Source organism: Eulemur rufifrons, unplaced genomic scaffold, assembly GCF_041146395.1.
Source record: "Eulemur rufifrons isolate Redbay unplaced genomic scaffold, OSU_ERuf_1 scaffold_491, whole genome shotgun sequence".
NCBI lineage: Eukaryota > Metazoa > Chordata > Mammalia > Primates > Lemuridae > Eulemur > Eulemur rufifrons.
This window is the reverse complement of record NW_027183273.1, coordinates 22,501-31,832: the sequence shown is the minus strand read 5'-3', so window position 1 is coordinate 31,832 and position 9,332 is coordinate 22,501. Positions and strand designations below refer to the sequence as shown.

At 51.0% G+C, this 9,332-nt stretch overlaps 1 pseudogene; it reads left to right on the top strand.

Moving 5' to 3' along the window:
* Positions 1–8,567: 8,567 nt before the first annotated feature.
* On the top strand, positions 8,568–8,659 carry LOC138380497 (small nucleolar RNA U13; annotated as a pseudogene).
* The last annotated feature ends 673 nt before the right edge of the window (positions 8,660–9,332 follow it).

Genomic DNA, 9,332 nt, shown 5'->3' with positions numbered 1-9,332 from the left:
TGGATTTTGAAAACTCAGAGTTTGAACTCCAGTGCTTTATTTCTTAGCAACATGAACTTTGTCAGATCACATCACCCTGCTGAAGCCCAGTCACCTAAAGGGTAGAAAATGCAATGGATAGATTGACGCTTCTCTTCTCTTCTCCTCTCTTCTTTCTCTCTTTCTTTCTTTCCTTGTGTCTTCCTGTCTCTGTCTCTCTCTCTCTCTCTCTCTCTCTCTCTCTTTCTTTTTGTCTTTTTCTTTTTTTTCTTTTGACGGGCCCTCACTCTGTTTCCCAGACTAAAGTGCAGTAGCATCATCATAGATCACTGCAACTTCAAACTCTTGGCCTCAAGCGATCCTTTCCCCCTAGGCTTCCCAAAGTGCTAGGATGCAGTTTTATTTTTATCTGTGACACCATGGGAGGAAATATCTTTTAGGGTCATAGGGTCAGAAATTTAGATCTCTTCTTTGAACTCATGGTAGCGGCTAACTGGGATTTTCAGTGTGTAAACGTAAGCCACTTGTAATTTCACCAGTACTCCCGTTACTTGTCATCTATTCAGGAGGTGAACTCTTCTTCCCCTACCATCTACTGTTCAAACGCGTTGGCCACAAGGATAATTTGAATATCAGATTCAGAGCACAAATAATTAAGGTCCTGTAGCGTTAATAAGTAAAAGGGGCCACACACAAACCTGTGGAAGTCTGTGTCCCTTCCAGTTTTTTTGTTTGTTTGTTTGTTTTTGGGTCCCCCCCCCCCCCCCGAGACTGAGTCTCACTCTGTTGCCCGGGCTAGAGTGAGTGCCGTGGCGTCAGCCTAGCTCACAGCAACCTCAAACTCCTGGGCTCAGTCGATCCTCCTGCCTCAGGCTCCCCAGGAGCTGGGACCACAGGCATGTGCCACCATGCCCGGCTAATTTTTTTCTATATATTTTTAGTTGTCTGGACAATTTCTTTCTATATTTTTAGTAGAGACGGGGGCGGGGGGTCTCACTCTCGCTCGGGCTGGTCTCGAACTCCTGACTTTGAGCGATCCTCCCGCCTCGGCCTCCCAGAGTGCTAAGTTTACAGGCCTGAGCCAACGCATCCGGCCTGTGTCCATTCTTTAATGTTGTGTGTTGCTCAGTTATGAAAAGGCAAGGGAACATAAAATCCGAGTTTTAGGGATGACTTATAGGCTCAGTATTCTTTTTTTTTTTTTTTTTTTTTGCCTCCTCTAAGCCTATGTGAATATCAAGGAGGGTAAAAAATTCAGTGTTCTCAGTTCAGTGCCCAACCAACCTCTGTTTCCAGAGTAAAAATTGAGCATCCTATTACACCTTTATTTCCCTTTGGTATGCTAAGGCCCAACTCGGCAGAGAGGTCACTGTTTATTCTCTTGGCTAAGATCACATGTGCCATAGTCTGTCTGCTTTGTCTCCTTTAGGGGTAATCATCCAATCTTACCCGGGCCCCTCACATCCTCGTGACAATAGGCCTCCTTGGTTTACTGAAATAGAAAAGACCGGCTCATCAGCAATGTTTGATCGGTTGCTTCAGAAACAAATGTTGTTCTGCTTTCTTTACTATGTTTTTTTTTTTTTTTTCCTTCTTTCTTCCGTCAGACCCAATCCGATATAGGTGGGAGAGAAGGTAACCGGAGCCTCTTGAAAAACCGAAGTGAACCAAAGCGAGCTCACAGATTCAGATAGAAATCAGGAGGAAGAAAAATTGAGAGATAACATGGATTTTCTGTCTAGCGGGTGTTCTCACACTTCAATTTTACCAGAAGCGTTAGGTAGGATGACGATGACGATAATTGTGACAAACACTATTCTCATTGGACAGATAAGGAGGCAGGCTCAGAGTGACGAGTAACCTGGGCCTAAATAGATCGCTAAGAAGCATCATAGTGTGTTCCTTGGTTACGCTGTTTTGTGAAGCTCAAAAAGTTTGGGGTGCGCGTGCGCGTGCGTCCATGTGCGTACGCAATCATAGGTGTTCTAGTAAAACGGATATGAGGTAGGATTTCCCATACCTTCAATGATTTCATGTCCTGCAGGAACATAATGTTCCGGGATCAGGTTTTTATTCTGCCTTCTGTGCCACATGCTCAACATGCCTGTGACTTTACAGCCGAGACTTGCTCAGGGGGAGCCCATTCTCATCTTCTGGGAGGTTCTGCTAATCTTTAAAAGACAAGGACATAGGAAGATGATCCTATAACAACGACTGTGACCACGATTAAAGGCTTACTGTTTACCACGCGTGCTTCTGTGGGCTTTGCCTGCATTTGCTTTTTCACTCTGCACAATATCCCTGTGGGGTAGGCACCATGATTTCTGCATTTGCAGATGAAGAGGCTGAGGCTCAAGAGGATGTATGACTCGCCAAGTTACCAAACACGGAGTGTCGTCCAGGTAGCCAGTCCAGGCCCCCCGGCTCTGCAGCCACTCTGCAATGCTGATTCTGAGCCTGACCGTTTCATCACTGGTGGCTCCCTGAGAACCTTGACTCGGCCCCCTTCCTCAGTTCACTTGGGAAACATATTCATGTGTGTGTATTTCTCTCCTTCCCTCTCCCACCCCCCCCCCCCGTTTTAGTTTTTATTATTTTGAAAAGTGCATAGAACGATAAAAACTTTAAAAGTAGGAAAAAGCTTACGGAACACATAAGGACACAGAGAAAGAAAATATCTGTGTACAACAGTGCAACGCATTTGTGTTTTAAGTCGTGGTGTTGCAAAAGAGTCCAAAAGTTTAAAAGAAAGAAAAACAAACAAACAAACAAAAAAAAAAAAGCCAAACCACCATGGAAAAGTTTATGAAGTGAAAACACTTACAGTAAGCTAAGGTTAATGTATTATTGAAGAAAGAAATTTCTAAAGGTAAATGTCGTGTGGCCTAAGTGTCCAGGGTTTATGAAAACCTACAGTAAGTAATGTCCTAGGCCTTCACATTCACTCACCACTCACCGCCAACTCACAGACTCACCCAGAGCAACCTCCCGCCCGCCCTGCAAGCTCCATTCACCGTAAGTGCCCTGGCCAGGTGTCCCACTGCACAGAAACCTATTAGACTGCATTTCTTCCCATTACTATCAGTAGTTGTACATTTCTTAGGACTGTAGGCCTACGATACACCTCCAGGCATAGTTAGGGGTTGGGAAGAGGAGGGAAGAGGCCATTCTTCATTTATTTTTTTTTTTTTTTTTGTTGAGACAGAGTCTCACTTTGTTGCCCAGGCTAGAGTGAGTGCCGTGGCGTAGCTCACAGCAACCTCAAACTCCTGGGCTTAAGCGATCCTACTGCCTCAGCCTCCCGAGTAGCTGGGACTACAGGCATGCGCCACTATGCCCGGCTAATTTTTCTATATAGATTTTTAGGTGTCCATATAATGTCTTTCTATTTTTAGTAGAGACGGGGTCTCGCTCAGGCTGGTCTCGAACTCCTGACCTTGAGCAATCCACCCGCCTCGGCCTCCCAGAGTGCTAGGATTACAGGCGTGAGCCACCGCGCCCGGCCCATTCTTCATTTATTAATTGGGTAGCATGGGGGCAGGGGAGGCAGTTTCCTCCTTCTCCCCCTCTTGTTTTTCTTTATTCCTCTCCCAGTTCCCCCTTCCATCGTCTCGATGGATTTGGATGAGACGTAGACATTTTCTACGTCAGGCCTTAATCATACCGAGGGAGCAGGAGAAAAGTAAGCCGCCTACCATGACACGATGGAATGGAAGTTTGTCAGCCATTGACTGCTGTGGCATTCCGACATTTAGTGTCTTCAGGACATTCTATATTTCTGCTATCCCACTAGAATATATCTCCTCGATCACTACTGTGTGGCCACATCCCAGCTGTTTCGTGAGCCACCCTCAATGTTCGTGACGATGTAGTGTGGGGACTCCCTCCGTCTGGTGCCTTAAACTCGCACATTTGGGGTTTTGTATCAGGATAGCAAAGCGATCACCTTTAAATAACCTGGCTGGCCATGGTGGCTCATGCCCGTGATCCCCGCAACTTGGGAGGCAGAGACGGGAGCGTGACTTGAGCCCAGCAGCTGGAGACCAGCCTGGGTAACACGATGAGACCTCATCTCTACCAACAAAAAAAAAAAAAAGAAAAATTATGGCGGGTGTGGCAGCATTTGCCTATAGTCCCAGCTACTCAGAAGGCTGAGGCAGAGAGGATCACTTAAGCCCTGGATTTGGAGCTTGCTGTGAGCTACAATCAGGCCAAGGCGGCCTGGGAGAGGACAGAGTGAAAGAAATCCTGTCTCAAAAAAAAAAAAAAGAAAAGAAAAGAAAAGAAAAGAAAGAAAACAAGACCGATAACACAACACAACTTAGAAGACTTGGTGTTACCGAAAGCTCGGCCACTTGCCCACGAGGCCGAATAACGAGGACAAGCTGTTTGAGGAGGAAGGAAAGAGAGAGTCTATTTTGCCGGTAAAGGAGAAAATAGGGTAGACCTTCCCATCTCAAGCCTCCGAATTTCCCCGAACATAGGGCTAGGCAGAAATACAGAGCTTTTAATGAGGGGGGGAGGGGTTCTCAGCTTTAGCGTTGATTGTGGTTAATTATTTCAATCGTCCAGGCTCTGCCAAAAACAAAGCCTGTGAACTCTGCCGGCCGCCCACCTGGGGGGGGGGGGGCGGGGCAGGGGACCACTTGGGAGTTTTAAGAAAAGATTTAACCTGCCTTGGGGACATAGGCCAGACTACAAGCTCCCAAAAGTGGTGGTGGTGGTGGTGGTGGTGGTGGGGAGCGTAAAACGACAGAACGTCTTTCTGTCCTTTATTGGTTTCTCCTTTTTCCCCCCTAGGTGCCAAAAGACCTGAGACTGATGCCGAAAAGAAATAGGTACAGGCGCCCACGTGCACACACAAAGATATACGATCGAATACATCGTGTTGACAGTCGGGGAAACTGGAAGATGATGGGGAAGTATCACGAGCAACTTTGTATTTCTTCCAGGACAGGAAAATGGACACGAAGAGAAAAATTCATCGTTCTCGGCGTAGGATAAAAAGCCACATCTTGTTACTTAATATAATTCATTCTGTGATTTAAGTTTTTATACGATATGATATTCGATAAGCCTAAAACACAAGATAAAAGAGAAACAAACAAAAGGGAAAAAATAAAAATAAAAAAGACGACGGGCAGAGGCCTACGGTCCCGGGAGGAGGCAGAGAGCGGGAGGAGGGGCGCCTCCCGCAGACAACAGGGCGGGTGGGCGGAGACCCGCTAGAGGCTAGGGCTGCCCCGGGCGGGCCCAGAGCTGCGGGCCCGGGAAGAAGAGGGTGGGACCGTCCGGACCGTGCTCTCCTCCCCGCCCTCCACACCTCCCGGGAGTCAGCTCTTAAACTCCCAACGTCACCTGACTTTCCGGATCCCGAGGTCTGATCAAAGTGGCCGCTAGGTGACACCCAGCAACCGCTGCCGGTGTCATCCTGAAAAGAACGGACCCTATGACTGACGGGGGTGGGGCGCACAGTGGGTGGCCCGGCCAGCTCCCCTTCCTCCTCGGAGCGGATCGGATCATCTGGAACTTTATCCAGAGAGGAGAGAGTGCCCCTGGGTGTGTGCTAGAAGCCGGAGGGTTGGGGCAGGGACCTACCCAAGAGAGAAGTAGAGTACAGGGAGTTTCAGAGTTGACCCACTCACCATCTCGCCCTGGTCAATACAAGAGTGGCAATATCTGTCACCGTGGAATGAACACTTGGTACCGAAGACCTTTGTCTATGCTGGCCCCCGTATGCCTAGGGGGGGGCATGTGGCCAGAATCTGACATCCTAAACGTCTTCGTAGAAAGAATTTGGGGGTGGGGGTGGGGGAGAGAGACAGAAAAAGAAAAGAGAGGGGGAAAGAAATGGCTGCCACAAAACTATCAGAACAGAGAAGCGACCGATAGGGCCTATCTGGTTAAGTTCTTTCCCTACCCAGAGAACGACTTGACGTAGCTGACGTCACTGCAGTCAGGCCACGTTCCGGTGGACACAGAGAGTCAGGGATAGAATTTCACGCTCGGCACTGTCTCTCGGGACAGCGGGAAGGTGGAGGGTGGCTGAGGGTTCTATGCTCCTTTATCACACACCGTCAGGTAGGTCAGGTAAAATTGAGGACAGATTTCCAGTGTTTCGAGAAAGGAAGAGCACTCGTGCAGGCCATCTATCTGTACGTGGGAGAGTGTCCCCGAAAAGTGGCTTTCAGTGCCGGGATGTGCCTAGGCCAAGAAGGTACACGATCCTGAGTGAGAATGGTCCGTCCCATCGAGTCAGTCGGTAGGAGGCCACCGGGTCGAGACGGAACTGCCCCCCCACCCGCCCCCGCCCCCGCCCCCGCCCCCGCCCCCGCCCCCCAGAGCAGACAGACTCAGAATGGAGTCACTCGGTGCCAGTGCCCTGCCCGGGTGCCCCATCATTCAACCGAACTGGGAAACAGGTGGGCTTTCCGACCCTCGGGAGGGAGCTTCACCGGCGGGCGGACAGATCAGAAGGGGCCCGGCTCCCTTGAGCGGGCAGGCTGGGGACGGTCGGTGGGGTCTCTTGACAGGAGGCACCACGGAACCCTTGAGGCAATGTCGGGGGCACCTATGTTGCGGTCCAAAGCTAGCGTCTGAGAAGTCGTCCCGAAAGCATGATGGCGTCAACAAGTCCCCTCCGTTCAAGAAACGAGATTCATTTCTAGAGGAGGGCCACCCCCGCGGGAGGACCGTAGGCTTCCTGTGGACATTCTCTTCAAAAGGCAATTCACTCAGCGGAGTGAAAATCGGAAAAATCGCTGTCCTCTGACGCAGCTGCAGAGAAAAGATGGCACCAAAATCAATGAAACACACACACACACACAAACACACCTCCTCCCATCTGAACGAGCACTCCGGACGGTCACATAGGGAGAGCGACGGGCAGTCTTCCCCCCCCTGTGGTTTTCTACCTTTCGTTGCGGTTTTTTCCCTCAGTGGATAGAGGAGGAGACACAGGGGGCTCAGCCGGCATGCGAGTGGGTTTATCATCCTCTGTGAGTATCAACACGCGACACCACCTAAGTGAAGGAACACACCGGTGTTTCATGTGATGTGGCTCAATGCCTGGCAGATACGAGCCTTTGCAGGCCTCCTCGTGATCGACAGGACGTCGCCTTGGACACGGACACATCTTGTCCCTCCCTCCCGAGGCGATAGGCGGTTCCGTACCTCCTCGGGGCCAGGGCACAGTCTGCCTAGGCACCTACAACACGTGTGGCAACAGCCTCGATGGCTCTGCCATGAGAACGAACTCCCGTGGCACGGGGGTGGGGTGGGGGGGGGGTCGGGTGCTGAAGAATTCAGCTGAGTGAAGGAATGCCACGGGATTCAGAGTGCCATCGGTGGGCTGAGAGGCGAGCAGGGCGGGCTTTGAAAGGGTAACATTCTCCCTGCCTTCCGTCTGGCTGTGAATACAGAACGTACACGCCAGGCGGGGTGGCTCACGCCTGTAATCCTAGCACTCTGGGAGGTAGAGGCGGGTGGATCGCTCAAGGTCGGGAGTTCGAGACCAGCCTGAGCAAGAGCGAGACCCCCATCTCTACTAAAAATAGAAAGAAACTATATATCTAAAAATATATACAGAAACAGTATCTAAAAATATATACAGAAAAATATTAGCCGGGCACGGTGGCGCATGCCTGTAGTCCCAGGTACTCGGGAGGCTGGGGCAGTAGGATCGCTTGAGCCCAGGAGTTTGAGGTTGCTGTGAGCTAGGCTGACGCCACGGCACTCTAGTCTGGGCAACAGAGTGAGACTCTGTTTCAAAAAAAAAAAAAAAAAAATATATATATATATATACACACACACACACACACACACACACACGTATATCCAATTAGCTGGGCATGCTGGCACATGCCTGTAATCCCAGCTACTCGGGAGGCTGAGGCAGTCTGATCGCTTGAGCCCAGGAGTTTGAGATTGCTGTGAGCTAGGCTGACGCCATGGCACTCTAGCCAGGGCAACAGAACGAGAGACTCTGTCAGAAAGAAAAGAAGAGCGAGAGCGAGAGAGCGAGAGAAAGAAAGAAAGGAAGGGAGAGAAAGGAAAGAGAAGGAAGGGGGGGGGAGAGAGAGAGAGAGAGAGAGAGAGAGAGAGAGAGAGAGAGAGGAGAAAACTATTAAAAAATTCGGGACCAGATCCATCGGTCGGTACTCAGAAGCGTGACGATCGGGTGTTCCCGAGCACGTGTGAGATGTGTCTTCTCCCTGACGCCGCGTTTCCTCCACACACACATCACCCATCTGCCGTGGAAAAAAAGCAACAAAAAGAGAGAAAGAGATTAAGAAGGGAAAATGGAAACAGGGCAAAAGAGGAAGAAAGAAAGAAATTTCGAAAAAAAGAGACCAAAGTCACAGCGAGAAGGAAGAATACTGAGCCCAGAGCGACACCTAGTGACCACACCGTCACAAGCACCCTAGGGCCCCAATTCGCCAGAGACATCTGGTGGACCCCAGGGCAACATGTGGTCGACCCGGGGCCATGGCGTCTGCAGCCGATTCCCAGGCGGGCACACGAGCCCGGGGAAACTCATTCTCAGCGCGGGGAGGAGGGGAGGGGAAATAATAGCAAAGTCACACCAGATCCCTTTCTAGTTCATAAACGTGTTGATTGCGTGTTCACGCGCACGTGTGAGAAGGGCCTCCTGGTGTGTCGGCACGTCACCCGCGTGACGTGAAACCATGAATCCGGGGGGGGGGGGGGAGCGGAAAGGCGGGCAGGAAAAGGCAAAGAGAGAATAGATAAAATGAAAGGACCAAAAAGAAAGTCACACAGCAGGGTAGGGGAGTGAGAGCAAGTCGAGAGACTGCAGACAGAAACTCCGAGAGGAGAGGAATGCTCCGGAGCGCCCCCTCGCCCCGCGCGAGAAGAATACCGATCGCAGGGTGATCCCTAGGGGCAGCGAGGCCAGAGAGACCAAATCCGTCCCGAAGCCTCCCTGTCAGGATGACAACCACAGACCAGACATCTGGTCAACCACCCAAGGACCAGACATCTGGTCAACCAGCGAACCCATGCGGAGGCCGCATGCAGCAGCGACATCTGCACGACCACTCAGGGTGCTCCCTGCCGGGAGGGTGTGTCTCTATGTGTGTGTGTCCGGGGGGGGGGGAGATTGCGATGAAAGTCACGCCAGGTCCCGGGATAGTTCGTGAGCGTGATAATTGCGTGTGTGTGGAGAAAAAAGGGGGCGGGGCGATAGGGAGTAAAGAAAGGAGGAGCGGGCGAGCGGAGGGGTGGGGAAGGAGAGGGAGTCGAGAAGCCCGCAACCGCAGCGCCCCCTGGCGGTGATCCCCCCCCATAGCATCGATGGGGCCAGCCCCGCAGAGACTAAGTGCGACGGGACA